Below are 26,328 nucleotides of genomic sequence, written 5' to 3' on the forward strand. Positions count from 1 at the left end.
CCCTGCTGATCTCTCTCCTAACTGGAACCAGTGCAAAGCACAAGTAATTTCACTAAAGTAAGAACAGCACTAAAAACCATAAATGAAATCAAGCAAAATGAAGAAAATTACAAGGGAAAAAGCAGCATCTAAAATGGATATTCCTCATCTTTATACAATGCTAAGAAAAGAAAACATGGGAAATAAATACTGCACAGCCTGCAATCTTGCTGTGCTCAGACCTAACATTTTAAACCTGTTTTTCTAACACAATAATTCCAGTGTTGTTTGTATTACAGAAGATGCAAAGTTTTGTGCACATTCTGATGCATTTCTGCTCTTTATATATATGGGAGATAAATTATGTGAGCAGTGACTAGTACAAATAAATGAACCAGAGCCAGAGCTCTTCTGGAGGGATTTCAGGGACAGCAGGCCAGGACTGACTTGGATTCTATTTCAAAACTTTCTGGAAAGAGAAACCTCTCTGCACATCAGAAAAGCTGGACTAGAGTGAAAGCAGAAGCATCTCTGTGCATCAGTTAGTGTCAAAATTTAAAACCTTGCTTCCACATGCTCAGAAATTGCTGAGACCATCAAAAGGTCACTTATGAATATTTTGAGAAAATAATAAAGCTTTGCAAAACAGAACATTTTCTATCAACATAGGGCAGTACCTGTTGAAGTTGCTGGGGTCCAGGATGACATTTTCTGCCATTCCAGTGGAGGATTTAATCATGCTGGAGCAGGACAACAGGCTGGCACTGCTGGCACTCCCTGCAGCCACACGGGATGGGAAGGGAATGCTGCTCTGGCAGGGGCAAAGTCAGGATCCTGGGGCATCTGGCCTGGATGTAAAGCTGAGAGTGAAAGGAAAATGACAAACACGTCCATTAAACCAGCCAGGCACAGCCTAACATGTGCATTTGATCATGGCTGCCTGTAAATGGTTTCTGCCAATGAGGAGTTCAGAACACTTGGAAAGTCACTGAAATGTTTCCAGTTCAAATCAAAAGGTAAACCAGAAATAGCATCTGCAGCCATCCACAGGGACACCGTGAAGTGAGATATGAGATGTACAGTGCCATAAAAATGCTCACTATTCAAAATCTTTAGGGAGAAGGGTAATCAAGGAAGCATCACAAAGTAACTCTTTTCTTATTAATTCAATAACTGCACTTTAAAACAGGCTGATTCCATTGAAAATAGAGAAAACTGAACTTATTTCAATGGACTTTGGACTAGGCCCAGTTATCTAATAGAATCCACATCTTTGCTCTCAAGTAGCACACTAGGCTGAAATTCTGGGGGCTAAAACTTGATGTCCTGACTGCATGACCTTATAGATTAAAATACCAAAGTCCAAGGCTTCAGCAAAGCTCTTCTTGCAGGGACCAAGAGATGCCTCTGACCTGTAGCTCAACTCTACAGAACAATTACAAATCCACATTCCAGGTTTGTGCTTTTTCTGCCCTACCATCACTCAAAGGCAACTTTCTGTGGCAAATGTTAGTTTTAAGGCTGAATTTATGACACTGCCCTGCTTTCCCCCATGTGAAATTCCAGTGCAAAAGGAGGATGCACAGCTAGTCATACAAATCTGTCTCTGCATGCAGGGCTGTTTCAGGCAGCTTGTCATGTTCCCTGAAGGGTTTCAGATGCACAAAGGACAGATGAGGACATCTATAATCCTGTTGCCTTCACTCTCCTACAGTGTAGAATAACACTCTTTGCATCAAGAACTTGAAACATCCAACATAGAAATCCATGGTAGCTCACAAATGTCTAAGCTTCCACATGAGCATCCATCCATCAAAATTATTTTTAAACTCAATTTGTGCCTTTGAGATAGATCTAAATGGAAGCAGGGTTTTTCATCAGATTTTGATTTCACAAGGATACAAGTGCAGCCAAGACTAGCAGAGAGGTTAAGATTCCATCTATCAGGATATCTGCCTGCTAATGCAGAGCACTCACATCTCCAGATCTGCTTATCCTCCTCTTGTTTGCAGAAACTGAAAGCTCTGCAAAACCACACTATCCCTCATTTGTTTGTATATGGGGTTATTTTAGTTATGGATTCAAGTGAGTTCAGCCCTAGTTCCAGTTTCATGCTCAGAAGGATCTGGCCTGCTCTTGTGTTGATTTTGAGCTCCTAAGGATCTCCAATAGATGGACCACATTTGCCTACCCCTCCTGGATCCAGCAGCCTCGTGCTGAATGCTTAAATTAAACATTTGGGTCTCATGCCAAAGCAACAGTCCAAAAGTGGTTATGAAACTTTCTCAGATATTCAGTCCACTCCTCCTTTCACACCCTTACACTTCAGTGATGAGAAGCTATTCTGAGTGGTATCTGCAGTTACTGGAAGATTAAAGTGGATCCCAGAATAACATTAACATAATTTTTTCCTGATGCCTGAAACTATTGATCAAGTAATTCACTCCAAACATCATCTCTGGGCAGTAATGAATTTGCTCATTCTTGATGAATCAAGAAAGACTAAATTATTTTACAGTCTGATAAAAAAAAGCCTTTTTATCTATGAAACCAAGAAGAAAAACCTATTTTGCATTCACATTCAAACCATGGTTGGAAAGCCAACAACACACAACACAATAAACCTCATTTCAATCTCACTTGGCCCATCAGGATGGGATAGTGCTGAGGTCAGTGTGGGGGATCCATCAGGTACATTCAGACCTGAAATCCCATCAGTGTATTAATTGTTCTCACTCCAAACAGCATTTTCTAATGAAAACCAGTTGGAATGAACACTTATATTGCACTCACTACAAAATTAAATGCACCAATGAAAAGCCAAGAAAGGAAGGAGATGCACTCAATGGGTCCCAAAGATTCCTAGATTACAGGTTACCAAGGACAAAAGATTCCTTGTGTAAAGATTTAAAAAATAATGGAGAGAGCTATGCATGGCTTAAGCTGCTTGCTATTATGAATGAGCCCAAAGAAGTGTTGGAATAGTTTACACAATTCTTCAATAAGGTGATGAGCAAAGGAGGTCAGAGATTTGTTGGTAGCATTTTCCTCCAGTCACAGGACCAAGTCACAGGTCTGACATTAGGGATAATGATCACAGATGTTTGGAGAATTAAATGGTCATAATTAGAACAAGGAAAATGCCACATATGCATTATAGAAACCTTGCAAATTTACTTGTAAATGACTTGTAGAGTGTCATTTGGTGTCCTGCAGTGACAGTGACAGTGGCCACTGAGTGAATATTCCCCAGAAATGCAAAACAACAAGAGTGTGATTTTCAGTCCCATAGAAATACAACAGTGTATCTGACAGATCCCTGAACATGTTTCCTACTAAAGGAGGTTGCAGCCCTCATCAAGAAATCCATATCCTATATGAAGAGACAGTTTTGCCCATGTGGAGCATCACTAAGTCAATAGGAATGAAAAATCCATCCACTTTCTAGAATGAAAAATCCACCTTCCTTAGAACCACCTCCATAATTTCTGGTTACTTCTATCAAAATCTTTAAAAGAAAATGGGTCACAAAGAGACTTTAAAAAAGAGAAATGGTAACAGATTAATGTGGTAGGAGAAGAAGAGCTGGTTAAAACATTATAAAATGTGAGGCTTCTAATTGCTTGGGTGGTTTAATTGACATTGTTGCCATTTTAGCTGCTTGACACTTCATGCTGAAGAGATGTGTCAGATTCCCCCATGCTTACATGGCAATTTTCCCAAGTAGATTGTGAAACTGAGAAGATAAGTTCTTTACAATTCAGGGGGATCTGCTATTCAGCTGGAGAGCAAGTATGAAGATAAGCAACATGCCAAGTATTGGAAATTACAATCTTGATTTCTGAGAAAAGGTTTTCTTGCTTTCTTGTTTCATTACTCTTGCTTTTGTCCTGTCATGCTGTCAGCTGTCATGTTGGGGCAAAAAACCTTAAAAATGAGAAGATCAAAACATACCTTCTCCCTTTCTGGTTGACTGACTGCTCAAAAAATGTTAATATCTCAGGGAAAAACATTTTCTCAGTGAAATTTCCAAGTGAAGGCTTTAAAATTCTTGCAGAAAGAAAAAAAAAATGTAGCTCTCTTTCTCTAGGACATGCTGGAATGTCACTGGCATCGGGAAAACTACTTTGATTTTCAACTGATGTGCATCAGTTGAACTAAAACTCTTTATCCAAATAGAGACATCATGAACTGAAACACATCTCACAGGCTTTTCCTTCTTCCCAATGTGATAATCGTCAAGCACCACAGATATCCTAGGGCTGTGCAGTTTCCTGTGGCTGAAAAACCACTGCTTGCTACCTCCTCTTTTGCTTGCTTTAGATTTCAGAGCATCAATACCAAAGGCAGGCACAGAGGCACTGAGCCCACAGAACCAGCTGAAGATGTGAAACCCAGAGATGGAGGATCAGCACAAGTGCAAACATTCACTGCAAGGACAGAATTAACAAAAATGGAATAATTTCTACTTCAGCCAACAGCAATGGAGTGACTGAGTGAGCAGGTGTAAAATCAACAGCATTTCCTACAGTATTTTAGAATTGCAAGGCATCATTATTTTTTTTTTTAAATTCAGAACTGGCACTAATTTGGCTGTGTGGCAGGCTCTTATGACTGTCTAACACCTTTTTAAGCTTCTTAAAGAAAACAGCACATACTGCCAAAAACTCTGCTTATTTTAATAAAGACTAATACCAAGAAAGAGCAGTTTCAGCCTCCCCTGATGTGCTGTTGTGAAATCTGCAGGCAAACAGTGAATGCACAGCTTCAACTGCCCGGGGGGAACCAAGGCACCTGTCTTACAATTTATATAAAAATCAGAAAAGGTTTAGGAGTCTCATTTACATTGTAACAAGTACTGCAGGTGTCAAGGAGTCTCCAGTTCTGTGCCACTGGAAATCTCACACACCTGCATGGGGAGAACTATGAAGACTCTCTCTACATTTTTCTTTCTTTATTGGCCTTAACAACAGCTGGGAATCAGGTTAATGGGATGAAGTCTGAGTGACTCAGAGACTGCCAGAAGATGTGGTGCTGACAGCTCTTGTGATTTCCCTGTGACTTTCCCTCTATTTAGTGTTCCTCGTTTAAATGAGTCTTGCTTTATTTACATTACAACATGAGAGTTTCAGCTGTCATTAAAGAGCAAAAGGGTTGGTCCTGTTTGGACAACAACAACCCTACAGACTGCAGAACCAAACAGGGAGGACTAGAAGACCTGCTGGTTCCTTAGTGAATTTCATTATGTTAAGGTGGTCCCCAAACCAAACTAAGGCATTTCTGAGTGCTCCCTGCTGAAGGAAGCCCTTGGACACCACAGGGAAAATGAGATTTGATGCTCCTTGGAGACACTGAGGAGGCAGCACCACGAACCCACCACAGAGGGTGGGAATATCAGCCTGAGCTGCCAGATTAGAACCCCCCAGGAAAGCCCATCCCCAGGATTTCTGGATCCAGAAACCCTGCCAGAGGAATTGTTTTTCCCCAGATGTTTCCTTTCTTGGGCGAATTACATCCAGGAGAAGAGGAGCATGAAATGGGACTGAAAGAAACCAAGCAGAAAGGAATTAACTGTACTCCAGGCACTTAGCTCAGAAAGGATTTGCCTGCAATGTTAGCTGAAGGACTTGGATCTGAGTTTTCCATGCCAAGTAGCCCATCCCTGGAGTGACTGTCTTGGGCTGCATTCAGCAGCCCAAGAACACAGGAAGAGCAGGAACACAGGAGTCACTATTTCCTTCAGCTGAAGGGATATTTTCACCTGCTTGCACTAGGGGAGAATACAAGTTCTTGTCTGCCAGAGCTACTTGAAAAAGAACAGAAAAACAGATTTTGTAATAAAGTTGTTAAGATCAAAGCAAACCATCTTTCTCCATAATTGGATTCACTCTTTTGGGCTTTTGCTATGAAGTATGACAGTCAGAATTTAGCAGACAAACAAGCCACCAGTCAGAAAGGGTGCTGAGAATCAGAGTGAGGATGAAATATTCTAAGAGTTATCCTCTTCAAATTAATCAAACCCTGCAGCACGAGACCAATTTCTTCTACCCTGCACATACATATATTTCCCTCCCCAAAACCCATAAAGTGAAGCATTTAATATGACCTTTACTCATCCTGCTGGATGCTTTTTAGTTGAAAAATGCTGGTAAGTAATGGATCCCAGAGAAGTAAATGTTTATGCTTGCCTAAACCTAGCCAAGGAAATTTTCTATGGTGGAAAAACTGTCTCACCATGGAGAGTGCCATAACCAGGAGGATATTAATAGAAATAAAAATATAAATGCCTACTTGTTTGCAACTCTGAATTTAACTGTTAGGTTGCCAGAGCAGGGACAATTATTTCTCCAGAGACACAGAGCCAAATAAAGTGCCAAGGACAAAACCCTGTTTCAAAGGGACTATTTCATAGGAGCCCAATCCTGTTTCTGCCCAGCCAAAACACACCAGGGTTTTTAATTCCAGTGTTTAGATACTTAAATAGCAGCTCCTGCTCTCTGCTGTGCAGCTAAAGCAAATGCATCCAACTCTTTTAGCTTAAGGAGACATGAATACTCTGTGTTTGACTGTGACATTCACTGCTGGCAAGGGAATGTCAAGGATGCCAAGGCCATCTCTGAGCCTGTCATTTCTTCATGGGAAATGAGAAATTGGTGTGAGTTTGCATCTCAACCACCCTGAACACAAGTAGGATGTAGCAGAGAAGAAACACCTTCCATGACTGAAACCTGGTTCACCAGAACAATCCACTGGAGCCCCACAATAGAGTGGACAAATGCCTGGAACAAGAAAACACCAAACTTTCCCCAGCTGGATTTCAACTTGCAGCAGAATTATACAAAATTTACTGTTCACCCTTGGTGTGAGAAGCAGAATGCCTGGTGCAGGCTGGGCTGCCCCATTACCTGTGAGATTCCCAGGAGAGATTATCCCATTCCAGCAGGGTCTGCTCTGCCTCTGGGGGTGTCTGAATGCCCTCACCCAGCCATCCACACCATGGAAAATGCACATTTCCATTGCCACTGTTTCCCAACCACTGGCTTGGTTTGCAAAAAAACACTTCCAGTCCAACCTAGAGGAGAAAATAAGGTGAAAAATCATCGCTTAGCTCAAAGTAAGGATTCAACTTTGCAAAACTCTGTTTTGACAGTGATAGGGTTGGAACTAGGAAGCTCCATAGTCTGAGCAGGGTTTTGGTTTGCCTCTTCTATTTAGAAAATTTGCCAGCCATGTTGGTTCTCCCTCTCATTTCTTAATCCCAGGAGATATTTCCACAAAAATTAAATTTTGGTTCTTTGAAGTGCACCCACACCATCATGTGTTGTTTGAAATCACACAGCAATAAACTGAACAGTGGTAAAAGAAGAGGATGACTGAGAGTGTAGGAAAATATTGAATGATTATGAAATTTACTGAGGAATATCACAGCTGTTAATAAAGAAAGAAAAACCTAGCTATGTGGGGAATTTTCTCATATCTTTTCAATGTCCCTTTTAAGTGGTTCTGTCAGTGCCATTTTTTTTCTAATTGTTCTTCCTAAACCCCCATAAAACTTATAAAAGTTTTGAATTCTCAGAATTGGCTCTCATGCAAATTCTAATATATCCCATGATTTTTAAAATATTTTTAGGAAAGAAAAATAACAGGAAGAAGCTTTATCCTCATTGTGCATAGCTCTGCTCTCAAGATTCTTCAGCAGCTAAGTAAAAATATCTGTCCTGATATGAAAATACATCAAAACAAGGAAACTGCAGATGTTCAGCAAAAAAAGTGTGGAATATTTTAATGTCTGCAGATGAAATTATGACAGGGTGTGAAGATTAAGTTCCGAAGTAATCAAGAAAATAATTACTCCAGGTCAAGCACTCTGAATGAATCTGCCGGCAATGAATATCAAAGCAGACAGCATAAATAACCACAGGAAAGTGCCAACCCAAAGGAGTGTCATTTGTTCCATTTACCCCAACTCATTTTAATTGGACTGTGCACATGAATAAGAATCAGGGTCAGCAGGATTAGGCTGAAAGTTTATTAAGGGCTTTAAAGGCTTTAGTTTAACAATAATAAACAGAAGGGCTTAGGAGAATAGGAGGGTTATTGTGACTCTGAGTTGGATGGGAAGTCCATCACTTTAAAAAAACCCAAACACTGCAGCAACAACTACTTGCAGAATAAAAGTCTTTATGCCTTTAAAATGAAATTAAACCTAGAACCATTTTCTGCCGCCTTCTTTTCTAAGTATGAATCTCATAAACAAATACCTGAGGCAGTCTCCTTTAAAGGAGGCTCAAACACTTGGAAGTTTAAGGTGCAGTTCTGGGGTTTTTAAAATCTTTTCTCACTGCACTACAGGAAGTTTTCACCCAAAAAGCTACTTGGCCTTGGCCTAGGGGGATCCCAAAACTTATTGTGGGTTTTTTTTTCCTTCATTTTAATTTATGAAAGATGAGATATTAAAAAATGTAAACACCTTGCAGCAGCTCATAACTCCTTTACAAATACTCAGTGATGGCACTCCTGGAGTTGCACATGAGAACAGGCCCTGCACTGGGGAGGAGAACAAAGCCAGCTGCACTTCAAACCAAACCAAGGCACGGCCAGTACATCCTACACTTGATCAGCACTCTCAGTGTTTCCATCCAGCAGCAGACACTTTGGGTGCTAATTTTATTCCTATCTCTAACATTCTCCTTTGAAAAGTCTGAAAGTCAGAATTGAAGTGGAAATTTTAATGAGCAGTGTCACTTCTTTTGCAAGCCTCAAGGTTACCTTACTTTGGTGCACTCTGGGACAGGAGGGCTACTGAGTTTGCAATTACAGCTGTGGCAGTGGTTTTTTATAATTTTTCCTAAGTGAGCACACAGGAACAGAGACTCTGCTCCTCAGGTTTGTTCACATGGAGCTAGAAGAAGGTGCAGAGACAGGTCGTGTCTGGATACCACACTGCTATTCAGACACCTAATTTTCACTAGGTGTGGCCACCTCTGAGAGACATATATAAAGGATACTTGAGTTACCTGTCTGAAGCCTGACAGAGTTTGTAATCTCTTAAGAATGTGCTAACTCAACCTGTCCAAAGGCAGCACACCTACACACCTGCAGGGAACCCTGATGACTGCACTTTCTATTTTAAAAAACAATAAGGTGCTGGAAATCATTGCAATAATTAGTGACTTCTTGTAACACTCAAGTGTCTGCACAAGCTGCCAACGAAAGACATCTCACTATAACTTTAATAAAACCATTTTCATCCAGCAGGAATCTTCCTCTCATTTACCCCTCAAGGTCTCTGTCCCCATGGCTTTTCCTCTGCTAGAGTGATGCAAACCCTCTCCCTGCCAAGTCCCTTTGGTCAGGAGTCTCTTTAGGGCTGGGACTGGTTTTTTTCTGTTCTCTATCTCAGGAAATAACAGACTTCAGCTAACTGTCTGCTTTTCTTTTTCCCATCATGAGCTGTTTGCAAATGTGTGCTTTGACACAGAAACCCAGCACTAAAACAACACAGGCTAAACACAGCAAAGCCAACAAGAGGAGGTGCCCATCTCCCAGCTAGGCTGGCCTGCAGTCCCATGGGAGCTGCCAGTCCATAGCCAGGGGTCAGAGCAGCCCCTGAGAGCTCTCCTGGGCACCACAAACCCACCCTACACAGCCCACTGGGGTTTCTTTGGCAGCAATAACTCCTGAGATGAGGTAGGGTTGGCACAGGTATGGGATAGGATGCGATCCACCCTGAACTCCTGGCTGCAGGGACAAAGTGACCAGGGGGACGTTCAGCAGTGGGTGTGAGCTGGGACAATTTGGGAGTCCTGCACCTGTTGCAGGTGGTGGGTCCTGCTCCTCACCTCACCCTGTGCCTCAGAGGGACACAGGGGTGAATGGGTGGCTGCTTTGTGACTAAAAAGAGATATGTCAGCTCTTCTCAAGCAGTGGTGCACGAAGTGTGGGCATGGCTTGGTTCTGGGCTATGGCACCTTCCTTGGGCTCTCCAGATCCCGCTGACTGACAGAGGTACAGGAGACCAAAGCCATCAGTGATCCCTCTGCTGGGCCACAGCCAACTGCTGCTCCCACTGCTCTGGAAGAACTTTTTGAAAGCATTCTTCTCAAAACAAACCAGCTCAGCAATAATATTGCAATGGATAAATGGATAGATAATATGTGAGATTCAGCTTTGTCAATGGATAGACAATTAGAATCCTTTGTGTGGAGTGTGATGTTTAGGTCTTCTGTTCTGCTTCACTGTTAGGCTGGAATTAAACAAGACCTGACTGGCTTTATTATTTTGTTGCCTAACCAATCTGCTGATTAGTCTGATTAATTACACAATTATCCTTCAGCATGACTAATAGTTTTGTCATCACTGTTACAAGTTGCAGTAATGCTTAATTTCTTCTTAAAGAACAACAGTAAAATGATTGTACTTTAGGGAATTAGTACTTAGCCATCCTTTAAAAACTAATAAAATGGCTAATAAAACTAAGAAGCCTGGAGATGGAGAATTAATTAAAATGGTTGACAGGCTCTATCTTAACTAGGCAAAGATATATTACCCCATAGAGCAATAAGCAACAACAACAAAAACATAAACTGTGTGTGATCCTACAAGTGTAAAATCAGATGTAGCACATCTGGATTCAATCCACACAAAATAGAATCAAAGTGAAAATTGCTGGAATGCAAGTGCTTACAAACACACATGGCAAAGTACCAGCTTCAGAAGTTGATATTTTCTTGGAAACATATAAATAATAATTAATTATTATTAATAATTAAATTATTAAATAATTATTTAGATCATGTCATTAGGGTTTGTTTGGTTTTTTTTGGTTTCTGGGGGTTTTTTTGTAATAGGCTTACACTGCACTGGTTTAATTTGCTTTGCAGAATTATTTAGGAAATCTTCTGGACATTTTTACTTTGAAAACCTCAGATCCTGAAGGTGTTGCAGTACTGAACTGCCTCTCAAACAGACAATGCTGCACATCCAGCAGGCTCATTGGCCTCAGATGTTGTGACTGTATTAAAGAGTTGCATTTTCAGCCATTCAAGGTATAATCAACCCTTTGCCAATATGTATAGATGTCACCTGTCTGACCATTCTGGTGAACAGTCCTAAAGCCTTTGTGGAGGAAATTTTCCACTCTCTTCCACTTCACTGAGCAAACTCTTTTTCTCTAAGCTCCCCTGCCCTGTTCCATGTTCATTTTGTTGTTAATGTTCCCCGTGACCATCTTATAACCATTTCCCCAAGGGAACACATGAAGAAGGAACAGCAAATTACCCCTTACTCTTGTTCCAAATGTCCATAAAGCATCCAAGGCAATTAATATCTTCTCACCAAAATGCACAGACACCGTGTTTTTTACTTAGAGGAGCAGTCAAGTGACTGCCATCAATACCATCCTTTCATGAAATACCCCCTGGTTGTTGGTCTGAAGTGCACCAGAGAGGGGACAGATAAACCCTCTGGTTGCCAGAGGGAGTGATATTGGTCAATCTCAGAGCAACGGAAATTTTCCTCAAGGTAAAGCCAAACCTCAGGCCAAAGTTTCTGCAGTTCATGGACATCCCAACAACTATGGACCTCATCTGAAAAAACCTCAAGAGGTCCTGAATCCTGGAGAGAGCCAGGTGCAATCCATCATTTCCAAAGCCAAGCGTGCAGGGTCATGAACCCTACAGGAATCCAGGACAAGGACTGGAATTGCTCAGCATTCTCCAGCTTCTGCCAAGGCAGAGATACAGAGCCCCATTCTGTTGTCACAGCACAGGGGAAGTCCCTGTTGTGCACAACAGGAATTTCACAGCTGAAATCTCAGAAACTGGGTCAGGGCTTTGCTTCTCAGTGCATTTGCTATTTCTGTAGAGTTGTTTTGCAGTTTATTGGCTCCTGATATCTTCTGTGTGACCCTCTCAGCCTCTGAGACCAGGTCCTTAGCAGGTCCTCAGCAGCTGGCAATGCTGCACTACCTGACTTGTGTTCTGGGTGTTCTGATTACAAACTGAAGCCTTTCTCCAATGCAGGTTTCTTTGTGTATGTCTGCCCAGGCATAGGATATCAAATGTTACTTGCTTATAAATAACCTTCATTACTAAGAAAGGGGTTTCAAAATTAATTGATGGCATTGCACCAATGTAACACACACGTCTGCCTGGAAATCCTGCTCTAGGATGGATCTCTCACCACTGTTAAAAACTTCAAAACCTATCACATCTAACAGCAAACATTTCTTCTTCTCTCCCACTTTTGTCCATCAGGATCTGTGACACATTGTTCTGGGGGCTGATCTTTCATGGGGGATTTTTCATGAAGAACCTTTCAGTATCTGTCAGCTTGCCATCCTGGCAGACCCATCATAAATCTGGAATCCATGGACAGAGAATGTCCCAGGAGATTCAAATACAAGCACCTTGATGCTGCACCACTGAAGCACCACACAAGAGCCATTTGGCACCAGTCAGATTCCCTAATCCATTCTCCACTGACTAATACACCAAGGAGAAAACTAAATCAAACACATCCAGTCAAGAATGCTCTCAAGCTGCTGGCCTGCAGAGTAAGTTTATTTGGATGCTTATTATTTCTGGCCTGAACAATAATTTAAGCACCTGGTATAAATTACTCATTGGTAGCCACATTAATTCCTGGGGCTTTTCTTCTACCTTAAGCCAACGCCAAGAAGAAATGGCAGAAGAATAACTCACTTGTTTCTGGGCAGTGTTCTGTGTTCTCCATTTGCCCCTTTTCCCCAGTAGCTGTTTTGGCCTCTCTGGGAGCCAAAGTTGCTGCTTTCTCCAACAAAAATGGAATATGTAACCTCCAGGCTGGAGCTGCTGTCTGTTGGGAAAGTCCCATCACTGCAAGCAAAGAAACACCATGTAAATATGCAGCACAGCACACCAATTAACACTTTTAATTGCACCCCAGACACAGTAGAATTTGTGTCTTTAATTTGGAAAAAGGTGCATGCAGCTCTATAAGAGCCTGCTCTAAAGCATGTTTAGAAACCAGTTAATTTCTAAACCAAGTTAGTGACAAGGCAGCTTTGAGTTTGAGCATCAGGACCTCCTGTCCAGGAGCTCCTGTTCAGCAGGAAATGTTCAGCAATTATCATGCATTCCCCAGGCATGCTGAGGCTAAGAGAATGAAAGGCTAAATTGCCCCTTGTATTTATGGCTGCCCAGGGAAGGGTTGATGTGGTCCAGAGGGGAAATGGAAGCTTTTCTCCTGTCTTACACTAGTTAACAGGGGAATGTCTCAATTTCCATTCTTGAGCATGTTACACTGGAGGAAAAAATGGATAGAAGACCCATTTTAAGAAATTACCTTGCCAGAGTTAGTCCAATTCCATTGTCTGAAAACCTGGAACAGAGGAAAGACAAGGGTGTAAATGATGAGCAATGTCTGCAGTGAATTTGGCCTACAGACCTATTTATGCCTGTTGTGGGGGGAATGATTTAACAGTAACCTACCCTCAGCTGCAGAAAATAATGTCACCATCTCTGGCCCAGGCCCTGTGATGATTTTTTTTTAAGAGCATTAAGACCATCAATCATGGCAGGAACTCGTGGCTTTTCAGGATCAGCATCTTGATGTGGGCAAACCTGAAGAAAGAATCTTGGTTAATGCACCACAAGGGACACAAGAATCAACTTCAGACAGAGGCAGAAATGCCCTGTAGATATTTTTGTCTTCCAGTTATTGGCATGATGGGTCTAAAGAGGTGATATGTCCTGAATCAGAGTCAGGATATTAGCCTGATTTCAATTTTGAGCTTTGGTGTAAAGCAGAAAACAAGAAACATTCATAAGGATGAAATTCTGGCCCAGGTGAAGGAGCAGGTGATTTCTCCCTAGACACCAATGGGCCCAGAGCTGCTCTTTAATTTGATTCAATGTGATTTAGAGGCATAGAAAACATTTTTCCCAAGTCACTCAGATCCTTTTGTGGATGTCCCTAGAGGGCTCATTGAGAATCCTGCCGTTGATGTTGGAAAATCAATTAGCCACTTTCAGGAATCTCATTCAGCAAAGCTAATAGAGTAATTGGAGCTGCTCTCCTTGCATGTACAGCCCAAACCCCCAAATGCTTCTGTGGCTGCTGAAAGCAAAAAGATTCTAGCTGGGAACTGGGTGCACCTAAATTGCTCACAGGGTGCATTCAAATTGCTATTTCTTGCCACAGTGGCTGTTAATGGTAGATTTGTGCTGTGTTTGGGGAAAAATGACCATTATTTTTTCTGAGTCTACCCTCACCTTCTGCCTCTCCCAGCTAAGGTACAAAGGCACATTTCTCCTTGGTGCACAAGGGGGTGGCCCTGGCAGGGAAGTATCACAAGGGACACACAGCCATCCTTTCCTTCCAGCCTTATGGGAACATTATGTTGATAGGGTATGATGGAGGAGAGAAAAAGCCAAGGCTTGACCAGGAGCAGCTGATTTCTCTCAGCATCCTCACACAGACCCAAAATGGCCTTAATTTACCTGCTTCCACTCTGCAAAAACCTTTGAGGCTATTTATTTTCCTCATTAATCCCAGGCCAGTCTCAGCAGCCTCTCACATCACCTTTCAGATGTAAGTTCTCCTAAGCAATTAGTGATAAATATTAGAGTTTACAAACCCACTAATGCACTAATGGGATCTGGATCCCCTTCCACATGCTTCGGTGCTTAGTCCTCACAACCCCAAGTGCATGGGTGTCCTTTTTGGCCAGCAATAACACAAACAGTCCAGTGCATGGCCATGGAATAGTTTACTCTGCACATCAGAGAAAGCTTGTGTGTTTTTTTCAGAGGCTCCAGCCGTAATGAGGCATTAATGATCTGCTAAATGCAGTGCAGGAGCCAAGATGCAGTACAACTATCCAAAACACCGAGCCATGCAGTGTGTGCTCACCTGGCACCATCCACAGTGAGATCCTCCCTGGGATCTTCAGGCTCTCGTTGTCTTTACTCCTTTTCCAATAAACAATCCGGCCTGGAAATGCGCACGCCTCCGATTACTTGAACAGGGACCAAAGATGATGGATTTTATCAATGGCTGTGGGCAGGCAGGGCGTGCAGGCACAGGAGCAGCAGCAGCCAGGCTCTCCCTTCCCTCTGGGTCTCCTGGCACCGCTCAGCAGGACACGAGCACAGGATGTAGCACGCTGAATTCGGGACACAATGCCAGATGTTATCCATCAGCATCTTGGGCTCTCTTCTGACCCAAGCAAGGCTCTGCACTCCCACTCTCCCTCCCTCGCAGAAAGCAATGAGGGACCCTGCCAAGCTCTTGATAACTTTTTGGAAAAAGAGTGTTGTTAAGAATTAAGGCTTTAAATAAGGAGTGACGAGTCCCCCGACAGGCCAAAGAGAACATGAGCTGCTGCAGCCAACTCACAGGCTTTGGGCTACAGCAGCATGGACCAAGAGGTAAAACATACAAAGCACAGCAAACAAAACCAATTTTTATGGAGAATATTGAGAAATAAGTTTAAAATGCTTCTTATGCCTTACAGGTTATGTTTTCACATCAACAGTATGTTTGGGGGAAAGTGTTTTTCTTGGAACCACCCTTGAAATTTTGGTCTCATTTTCCAGAGGTGATGAGCAGTTGTTGGCACAAATGACTTTCCCTCATCCCCTTAGATCCTGGCATCACTGTGGCCAACAGCAGTGCTGAGAGTGCTGCCTGTCTGTCCTGAAATCTCACTTAGAGTAGGTGTGCCCATAGCCTGGGACATTCCCTCTAAAACAGCCACACAACTGAAGCTCCTGGAATGGGACCTGCACTCCCCTTAGCTCCCTCTTCAATATTTTGAACAAACAGGGCCCTCAAAAATTGATTGTGTCTTAATACAGTGTTAAAAAAATCAAAATGTGAGAGACCCACAAGCATCACAGAGCAGCACACACAGTCAATGCCATGCTATTATATTGACAGAGACATAAAAAACATCACTTGCCTTGAAAATCGAGTGGGCTCTGCTGTAGGGGATGTGTTCAGCCTGTCCCTCTGGATATTTTCCATCAGATTGCCTGGTGAGGACCCAGGGGAAGAGGCACCATATCCCAACATCCTAAAATACAGAAGGAGGTGTGAGGAATGGGGCACTGCCATCAGTGATACAGGCTGCCCTGGATGCAGCTTTCCACACTGTGCTGGCCAGATTTCCAACCTGAGCCTCCCAACTTGTGGCTCCTGGGGGACACCAGCAGCCACAGCTCCTGCTCCTCCCAGCTTAGCCTTTGCCATGCACAGTGCAGCCCCAGGGCACACACAAGGGTTATAAAATCATTTATTGTGGATGAAATTCAGGTGGTTTATAGAAAACAGTCAGGTCTGTACAGGTATATAAAGCGCAAACGTTTTGGGTAAACATAAGAGATAATAATAAGAGATAATGAGAGCGTATGTATTCATATAGAAATATAAAATTTTATCATTAGTTAATAATTTAATAGTTATTTAGTTAGTTATTTAATAGCTAATTAGTTAATAGTTAATAATTTAACTATTAACTACAAATAAAAATCAATATTTTCTAAGAGATCTCACACACCAGTTCCAGGCATAATTGTAAGAGAAATCAGTGGAGAAGTGTAGGCAAATATTTGTTTTTAACAGAAAAAAAGGGTGCAGAAATACATATCCAAATTCTATGTCTTAGTAAAAACATATTGCTCCCGACATCAATAAATAAATGTAGAATATTTGGGAAGTGGAGGCAAAGCACAGCTCTGCCATTAAATGGTTTACCTGAGCAGCAGCCACTGCATTCTCTATTAAGCTGTTGTTTGGATTTGCAATCCAGAATGTGCTGACAGCCCTGAAAAATCAAAATCAAAATGATCCTAAGCAGTTACCAAACAGGAAGGGATACATTTTCATAGCACTGCCCTGGACTTGAGCCACAACTCTCCTATTGACTTTAAAACTCCACACAACCTTTTAATGACACTCTTTAAGGAAAATAAACCATCTAGTAATGTCAGACATGGTCATTTATGGAGCCACATGCTGAACCTATTGTGAATTATATGGGAGCATTAACACAAAATCCAAGCTCTGTTCAATGCAGCTGAAGGAAATCCAAGGGTTGAGGGGTTTTTTTTAAAGTTAAGAAGCTTTGGAAAATGTCTGAAAATGAAACTTCTGGTCTGTTTTTTGAAACTTTAGGGGCAATGGCAGGAGTTAGGGATTCTCTATGAATTTATGAAGCTTCTACGTGAAAAAAACAACCCAAATATCCTTGCAAGACTCAAGTGGCCCATTAAGAAGAAGATTAGGGAGATATAATGTTGATGTTTGTCCCAGTAAGGAGTTTTTCTTCAGAGGGAAGCTCAGTAGTGGTACACACAGAAGCCAAATATAACTATAAAAACATTTTCATCTGTTGTCTTACTTCATTGGATAGCATCTTTTGCAAGTAATTAATAAAGATCATGTATAAAAACACTGCTAACCCTCTATCACTGAGAGGTGCCTCCATCAGCCCTGGAGCTGACTGGAGCTACAGGCAGTGTGCATCAGTGTGCACTGATCTTAAAACTACTCTGAGGAAGATTACATGCATAATTAAGGGGAAATTGCAAAATACTGGATTTAAAAACACCCTCAGCTCTCAGAGAGAATATTTGATTCAGTGTCATAGAGTAAATATCAAAGATGCGTAAAGATAAGTGTGTCTCCCATGATAAACCAACAAATCAGCATGGTTAATCTAGAAATTTTTATGACTGCAACATTTCCAAAATTAAATAAGATACTCTTTAAAATGCACCATGCAAAGTCATTTATATTAACGAGATTCACTTTCTCAGAAGGTGCGGGGCCACTTCTTTCTTGTAATGATCATCTTGGGTAAAGATAGTATTTTACTATTTCAGTCTATTTAATATTAATTGACATGCCCAGGGATATTGCATTAAACCCTAATTTGACCAAAAGGGCTTAGCACAAGCCTCCTTTGATGTACAGTCTTATGAAGATAAATTCAGAAATCCTTCTTTTAAATGTAAATGCTAAATCAGGCTAGTTAAAATACCAGATATTTGTTACTAAATCTTCCAGAAACCTTAACTTTGTACTCAAATGATCCCTGTCAGCATTTACATTCCCTCTTCAGGCATACAAAATTCCTGTTGACGTCAGTGATGTCTGTGCAAGACTGCAAGATTAACTAATATTAACCTACTTGGTTATTTTTGTATACTGAGGGATACTTGAAAAAAAATCCATTTCGTGGAATCATATCCTGTAATTTCCCCTTGATGGGCTGCAACTCTACACAACATCTGGAGTCACAAACACTGCGGTCCCCATAGGTACAGCTCTGCTGGATTTCATTGTTTTCCTGGCAGTCACTCCTCAAACTTGTCATCTGCTGCTCTTGTTCCTGCCTCAGTGAGGTGTGCAAAAGAGAGTTAAACGTGAGGCACAACAAATTGAGGCACACAGGTACCCAGCTCCCCCTGACTGGGTGTTGGAAACCCAGCAGGACCCTACTGCACCTTGGAGTGAGCCGCAGGTTGGGTAACAGAGAGCTGACACTGAGCGTGTCTCTCCCAGCCAGCTGGGGCTTGGAATCACAAATTGGAAATGGATTTAGACAAAAATGCAAGCGTGCCTGCAGCCTGCTAAGATCAGTGAGCCTGGCCACTTCCAGCCTCCCAAATGATGGGCAGGGCAGGAGGAGGCCATGGAAGACTAACTCTGGACAGAAAAGCGCAGCAACAAACTGCTCATTGTTTCAAACAGCATTTCAGTTGTAGGGTTTCATTCTTCTGCATTTAGCTGCAGTTTGGCTAATTGTGCTTCAAAGGGCTTCATGAAAAGCCAGACTTGTATCCAAAACCAGATTTTAGCTTCAATTAATATGACCAGTCCCATCTTCAGGCTTGCAGGGCAGCCCTGCAAAGTCACACACACAAAACTGCAGAGTTCACTCTCGAGAGATCACTCTCGTGACCAGGACTAATGTGATTTAAAGATCACTTCCATTAGCACTCAGAGATAAAGGTCCATGCCATCAGAACAAAACCCCAATAACTGATCAATTCCAGCATATCACTGATAGAAAACCCAAGCCTGGAAAGGCACCCACCTGCAGCACTGTCACAGCGACATTTCACTGTGTGTGCCAGCATGAAACACTGTCCCCAGCACCAGCGCTTCATGCTGGCACACGAACCACTATGGCCAGCACCAGATGATGAAGGCACCTCCAAACACTGAATTATAAATAGTCCAGCAACACAATATTGGTGACCCTTCTGCCCTGCACATTGGCCAGGACAGGCTGTGCACGCCTGACATGTGCCCAGCCCTGGCACAGCCCAGCCTGCTCCCAGCTCCCCAGGAACCCCAGCTGCTGCTGGCCTGCCAAGCCTGGCTCAGAGCAGCAGATGGAGAAGGGGAGTGCAGGCATGACCCACACACAGAGGAGCACAAACCACTCTGGCAACGTGCATCTAAAATTACATGCTCTAAAACCTCGAAATGGGAGGGGAAAACCTCCTCTCTGGTTCACTCTGCCTCAAGGGCTGGAATTTCATGATCTGATGCTGAAGCAGGTGCCTGTCTGTGTTATTTAACTGCCTTGCTCTGATACACATGCTGCTCTCTGGAACTGCAAATTATTTTAAATTCTTTTAAAGCAAAGCTGCTTATTACATTTTAACTACTCTTCATTTAAATGACTACAGATCAAAGCCACGTGAGTCTTTCAAAGAATCACATATTTAATCTTTACTATAAAATCTTCTCACTGATTCAAGTACTCCAAGCCCTCAGGGCCACATGACCAGGGCTGGATCTCACTTCGATTATTGATTGCTCAATTGTACCCCACACATAATAATAATAATAAACCCTTGAGTATCTACTCTGTTCTGATAAAGAGCAAGGCCATGCACCATTCTTCTAAGGACCATTATTAGCATAAGGCTTTTTTTTTTTTTTTCATCCCAGATACATTACTTCAATTCCAGAGCTTTAATACCCAAGCAGAAGAAAGCAAGTTAAACTACATCCCCACATACTGGACAAGCCTCCTGTTAACCTAAGGACTCTGTACACAAAATTAGGCTCTACAGACAGAAAATCACAAATATGGGAAGGCAATCAAAAATTGTGAGTGATATGAACACAAATCAAGTTAAGAATACATGAAGAGTGTTCCTGTGCTGTACAGGTTCTATATTGCATTTTCATGAATACATTCTTTCAGGGGACCCTTTCACATTTCTATTTTGTGTCTTACAAAGATTTTTCAGTCCTTACAGGACTGAGGAAAAGTTGCCAGGAAAACCACAGGAGGTCAGGGAGTGTCAGCCTGAGCACCCACCCAGTGAATGAGGAAATGCTCACAGACACCAAAATATCACTCAGGGTCCTGCAGAGCACACAGCAACTGCACATGTTGGGACTGGAGCAGGAATCTCTCTTTTCCAGCTGGGACATGTGTGGCTTTTGTTGTAACCATTTTTTCTAGGTTCAGAATGCCCTTGTGAGGATCTAGGTCAAAGCCAAGCTCCTGAGGACCTTCCTGGCACTTAAGTGACCATTTGGGTCTGTTCTGTTCATATTTCATTCCCTTTGTCACATGAACATTTTGGGATATATTTTATTTTATCCTGACTTGAACAAGCTCTGTCTTTTTTATCTCATTGCAAATTAAAGGTCCATTGCTTCAGTCAGCTCCATTTATACTTCACTTCTTTAATTTTAAATTAAAGTTCTCATTATCACAAACTGTCCAGAATTACCATGGCAAAGATTTCCCTGTATCTGATCACACTGTATCTATCTGATCATATTAATTAGGCTGTGCTGAGAACATGACATTTATTTCAAACAGCTGCACTGCCAGAGGAACAGTCCTACCTCAAACAGAGGTGAAATCAGGACATCTCTTGGGGAAAATATGCCTTATTTCAATATTCTGATTTATCTTTGTGTCACAGATGGCTCTTGCTATTTAGTCCTGGCTATGCAAAGAACTGAACTTGCTACTAATAAAATAGGTGTCTTACCACAAGGCCATGAGAAGCAGTGGTGATAGCCAGGTTATTGAGGTGCATTGGATGTTCATCTCCTCCTCTCTCATCCACATCCAGGTTATTGAGGTGCATTGGATGTTCACACCCTCCTCTCTCATCCACATCCTCAGCCAGGTGAAAATGCACAGGATAACTGCCCAGGACTTTTTGCCCCATGTTTTTCAGTTCCACTCCTGACGTGTGAACAGAGCCAAAATTCTTTAGGATCTGTTGAGACAAATGCAGACCCAGGTAAGGCATTACAATAGAAACACACACATAAAGAAAAACAGGTTTGGGCTTTTTTCCTCTCTCATTAGGCAATACTTTAGCAGAGTGAAGGCTGGTCCCAGGAGGAAGTGTGAGCTCCCTGCTTGCACACAGAGCAGCTCAGGGCCTGCAGAGCCGTGTGCCAGCAGCTGCACCCCTCGGGCAGGGGCTGCCAGGGAGCAGCTGCCAGGCAGCATGTGCAGAGTTTAGCAGGAGCAGTGACAGACACGCTGCTCCTGCCAACTGCAGAGAGGGGGAGCGTTTGCCACCAGGCTGCATTTCCTGGCAGCTCCTGCTGCCGAGTGATTTCAGCCCAGACCTGCACAGCTCCTCGGTTCCCACCACCTGGTGCAGGAGAAACTTTGCACAGAGCCCCTGCAGGAGCAGGGCTGCACCCAGGACACATGAGACAACCGAGAGGCAAAGCACAGCAGGCTGAGAGCCAGCTCTTCTGCAAGCCAGGGAGGCAGCAGGTTTGCTCTGCAGGCGCCACAATTCCATCAGTGACAGCTCTGCATGGGCCCTACTGACAACAGTGCTGCCAAAGAATCCCCTCCGAGGGAATCCCCTAGGAGGGCATCTTTTTGAGACATAATGAGGAAAATGTCTCCTTGCAAGTTAGTTTTTAGGCCAACAAATTTCCCCCTTTTTCATAGACAAATACACTTTTTCACACACACACAATGGTAATTTGATGCTTTATATTGCTTTACAAACCAGGGGAGGAACTATCTGAAACCACCTACAAGGAAAAGTATTAAAAATCACTCACTTTAATGCACCCTCCGAGTGTATCAAAAATTGGTGTTAATATTGTCCATTACAGGAATTTTGCATTTCTCCTTGAATAAATATGTTTCTGGTCAGAAAACCAACTTCTGCCCTCATATCAACACCATCTATGACTTCTCCAATGTGAAGACAAAGTAGGCTGCCTGTAGAAACAAGAAAACTTATTGAACATAGCATTTTTATTATTGAATTATTCTGGCCAAGTGTACACCTTTCCTTTAAGCAATCACCAAGTCTGGGGACATGCCAGTTGTTAGTATCTGATCCCAGAGGCTGCTACAAAGGACTGCTGCCTCTGCTACAACTTTCAAGCCCTAAAATAAAATTAGGGCCTTCATGTCTCTTGTGTTTATGGGACAAAAACTACTTTAAAAGACAGGTAAATGTAGAATGTAAAAGACAAGACAAAATATATTTAATAAATAAATATTTCATACCATCAATTTTCACCTGACCTTTTTTCCTTGGGCAAGGAAGGAGATTAAACTCTTCAGCCTGATGCATAAAATAATCTGTGCTGTCAGTGACAATGCCAGGTCACCAGGTAACCAACTTGTAACCTCATCCACCAGATGAAGAATTATTCCTTTGGACATTTCCACTTTAAATCCACTATGAGGCACACCTGAAAAATGAAGCAATCAATTATTTTTACAGCTGCACATGGCAGAATCATGCAATTAGATGAAGAGCATGCTGATTTACTTTTGATCTAGATAACCCTTTGCATGATAGAAGTGCTCCAGCCATTAAATATCTTAGTGCCATCTCTTTGTAGAAAGTTAAAACTTTACTTTGAGAGAGTACTTCTGTTAGCTCAGTCAACATCCACATGAGCCAAAGACTATGGTATGATTATCATACCATATCATACCATTGTTCAGATTCATAGCAGCCACACAGGAAAAGCAGAGCAAAGCAACAGGAGATGAGCAGTTGTCAGGGAAGACTGAACCTTTTATCCATCCACTGAAAGCAGAAACAGTGAAACAGGTGCCGTCCTGTGTGAGGAAATCTCTTTGGGCGATGGCTAACCCTGTTCCACTCCTGTGATACTCCTGCTTATCTTCTGCTCTGGAAAGCTGATCCCTACCAGCGCCCAGGACTGCCTGAAGGAGACAGGGAAGGAGCAAACCGGTGACATTCCGAGCCCTCCACCCCTCAGAGAACTTGGGCAGGAGGGAGCGTGCAGCATGGCACAGCTCCCCTCCCTCTGGCACGGGCGGCCCGGTGCATATTCATCCCCCGGGTACCCTCCACATCCCCCCGGGTCCCCGCCGCCCCCCGCCCGTCCGGGCCCCGCTCCGCCCCGGGTCGGGCCGAGCCCCCGGCGTTGCGGAGCTGTCCATGGTGGCTCCGCTCCCGCCCCCGCCTCACCTGTAGCGCGGGCGGACGGTGCCGCTGCAGCCCCTGCGGTCCCGCAGCAGCAGCAGCCGCGTCTCCGGTGTGAGGCTGCGGGCGGCCGAGTGTCCCAGGGCTGCCGGCACCATCCTGCCGGGGCTGCGGAGCCAGGAAAGCGTTGAGCCCGGCCGCGAGTGGCTGTGGAAGCGCCCCCGCCTGCAGCCGTGCCGTGCCGTGCCGCCGTCCAGGCTGAGCCCGCCGCTGCCCCAGCGCCTCTCGGGGCCGGCCGGGACAGGACAGAGTCCTGTCCGGGAGGGCCCGGGAGCGGCAGTGCCGGCCGTGCGGCTCCGGGATGCCGCTGGATTCACGCACACCGAATTCTGCCCGCAGCCCTCCGTGGCCGCCCCCTCGGTGGCCCGTGAGCCGCAGGGGCAGCGCTCTGAGGGCAGCGCTCCGGGCCGGTGCGCCGCTCCCGCCGTCGCGGATGAGGATGCAGCGGGCTGAAGGTGATGGGCGGCCCGTGGGGGCGGTCGGCGAGCCCCGGGACATCCCCGCAGCACCGGGCTCGGGGCTCCGCTCACCTCGGTGGCGGATGACGAGGGAGGGAAGGCGGCGGAGCCCTCGGGGCGCACGGCGAGCCACGGGCAGCCCGGCAGGTGTCGGAGCGGGGTGGCTGCGGGGCGAGGTGCGGGCGGCGTCCGAGCAGGGCCTGCAAGAAACGGGCGGAGGCAGCGGCGGCGGGGCCGGCGGGGCGAGGGGCGCGGAGGGCGCGGTACCGACCTGATGCTGCGGCCGAGCTCTGCTCCACGGCACGTCCCGCGGCGGCACCGGGTCCGGGTGTGGAGGAAGGGCAGGAGGAGCCGCGGCTCCCCGGGGCTCCCCCGGTCGGCGCATCCCGGGCGGTCCCGCAGCCGCTACCTGCAGCCCGGGGCGGCCGCAACACGTGCGCCGCGACTTTGCACGGAGCCGCCAAAAGACACATTTTGCTATGGATGTGTTTTGCTTTCGTTGTTTTGGGTTTTTTTCCTTCTTTTCCCCCTTCACTTAGCGTCGCAACGGCGAAAGCAGAGCCCCGTCCCCTCTCGGCGCAGCCCGGAGCGGCGAGCAGCGCACAGCGGCGCGGACAGAGGGAGCCGGAGCGGCACAAACCCAGCGGCCGCCCGACGAGCGGCTCCAAACTTCTCTGCACACACTTACCTGTCCCGACAGCGCCCACCGCGGACTCTGCCCGCAGCCGCTCGGAGCCGCCGCACCGGGCAGGGCAGGGCAGGCAGGCGCAGGCAGCTCCCGCTCCGCCGCTCCGGCTGCCTCCCCTCCGCCTCCCTTTTTATATCCATCTCCCAACCGCTGGCGGTGCCCGCACTGTTTACAGCGGCTCAGCCGCTGGCTCCTCCCAGCCGGGGACGTTCCCTCCAGGCTGGACGTATATCTAAGAGCGGCGCCTGATGCCCCGCTGCAGCACGGAAAGGCTTTCCCAGCTCCGAGGGCAGCGGGCTCCTCGCCGGGCTCCCCCCGGGTCTGTGCGGAGCTCGGCCGGGCTCAACAGTCCGTGCAGAGAACGCGGCTGGGTGCCAGCTGTCTCTGCAAGGGCAGAGCGCTGAGGAGCACCCGTCCCGATGTCCTAAACCGGGGCTTGGCGTGCCTTGGTCCTTCTTGGGAGGCAGCTGACCCCTCTGGCACCTTCCCTCGGGGTGTTTCACCCTCTACTGTCCTGTGTCTGGCAGATCTATGGATGATGCTGTAACGCAGCAGCTGCTAAAGCTCCCCTGACAGTGAGTGAGCAGAGAGGTGTTGGCCACTTCACCACCCATCAACCTGTACTGAGCCTGCAGGGAGAGGAAGAGGCTGAGAAACTGCTCCGACAAGACACAGACACAAAACCCCCATGTGCTGGCACTGCCTTCCTGGCTTGGAAGGCTCCAGCCTCAGTGACCATGGCACTTGTCACACCTGGCATCAATCTCACCTGGCACTGACCGTCACACACTGCCTTGTTTTCCATGAACCACAACATCACGTTTTTCGTAGGCTCTAAAATACAGCACAACTGAGCTTCTGGATGACACATAAACACAGAGATCTGCTTTACTGCAGCCACAGCAGAGTTGTAATCCCTCACCTCCACTCCAGAGCCCAACATCCCGAGGACCAGCCAGAAGTGGGGAGGCAAAGGCTGCAGCCACTGCTGCTGCCCAGGGCCAAAGCCAAGGAGGTTCAGAGCCACAGGTGCTGTCGGTCTCAGAGACATTTGTGTGCCATCATCTGGTCAAACTGTTCCAATCTGTCACCTCTGAAATTTATTCTGGCGCAGGATTTCTTCTGACAGAGGGCACAAAGATGCCATAGGCATGTTAATAAGGAGCAAGTGCTGTCAGGCAAAATATGGGAACAGACTGGAAGCAGAGGGGGTGGGTGAGGGGCACAGCCATGCCCCCTGCTCCAGGCAGCAGCTCCAGTGAGGGAGTGACACTCACTTGTGCTAAACAAAACCCATCCCCTCTCTTACACCCGGTCCTGGGACCCAGAGAATTGCTGAACCTGAAGATAAGCCCAGAAAAACAAATCCAGATAACACTCCCTTGTTTCAATACTCCACAAACACAGGGAAATGCTAGAGCTGCCACCTTTGCTACCAGCTGTTCATCTGTCATTCAGTGCTGGCACTTCTATTCCTGTCTCAAATAGCTTTTGTCATTTTCCTTCCAAAAAAGCAGCATTAGTCAGCGTTGTGCCTCCCCCTTATCTGAAAATGACACATATGAATGCAGGTCATGGGAACACAGAGCTGTTACCAGAAGTATAGGAGGTTTCACTCCATTTTTAAGAAAAAATTTATCTACTGGTGGAAGTTTCAGGCAAGACAAGACAAATAAGAGTATTTTGTCTTAAAACACACTGAATTCTCTGAACTGAATGTTGGCAG

The 26,328-nt window shown here is 44.9% G+C and overlaps 1 protein-coding gene and 1 pseudogene across 2 annotated transcripts in view; both read right to left on the minus strand.

The window, feature by feature from the left end:
* The window catches only part of LOC135452428 (uncharacterized), a 39,387-nt pseudogene extending 18,208 nt beyond the window's left edge, over window positions 1-21,179 (minus strand).
* The window catches only part of CEMIP (cell migration inducing hyaluronidase 1), a 100,474-nt gene extending 75,784 nt beyond the window's left edge, over window positions 1-24,690 (minus strand). For both annotated transcript variants that reach the window (XM_064721989.1, XM_064721988.1), the window contains exon 1: window positions 24,603-24,690. The gene's annotated coding sequence lies outside the window, so the exon portion shown is untranslated. The remainder of the gene's footprint in view (window positions 1-24,602) is intronic.
* Window positions 24,691-26,328: the final 1,638 nt, after the last annotated feature.

Source organism: Zonotrichia leucophrys, chromosome 10 (genome assembly GCF_028769735.1).
Source record: "Zonotrichia leucophrys gambelii isolate GWCS_2022_RI chromosome 10, RI_Zleu_2.0, whole genome shotgun sequence".
Lineage (NCBI taxonomy): Eukaryota > Metazoa > Chordata > Aves > Passeriformes > Passerellidae > Zonotrichia > Zonotrichia leucophrys.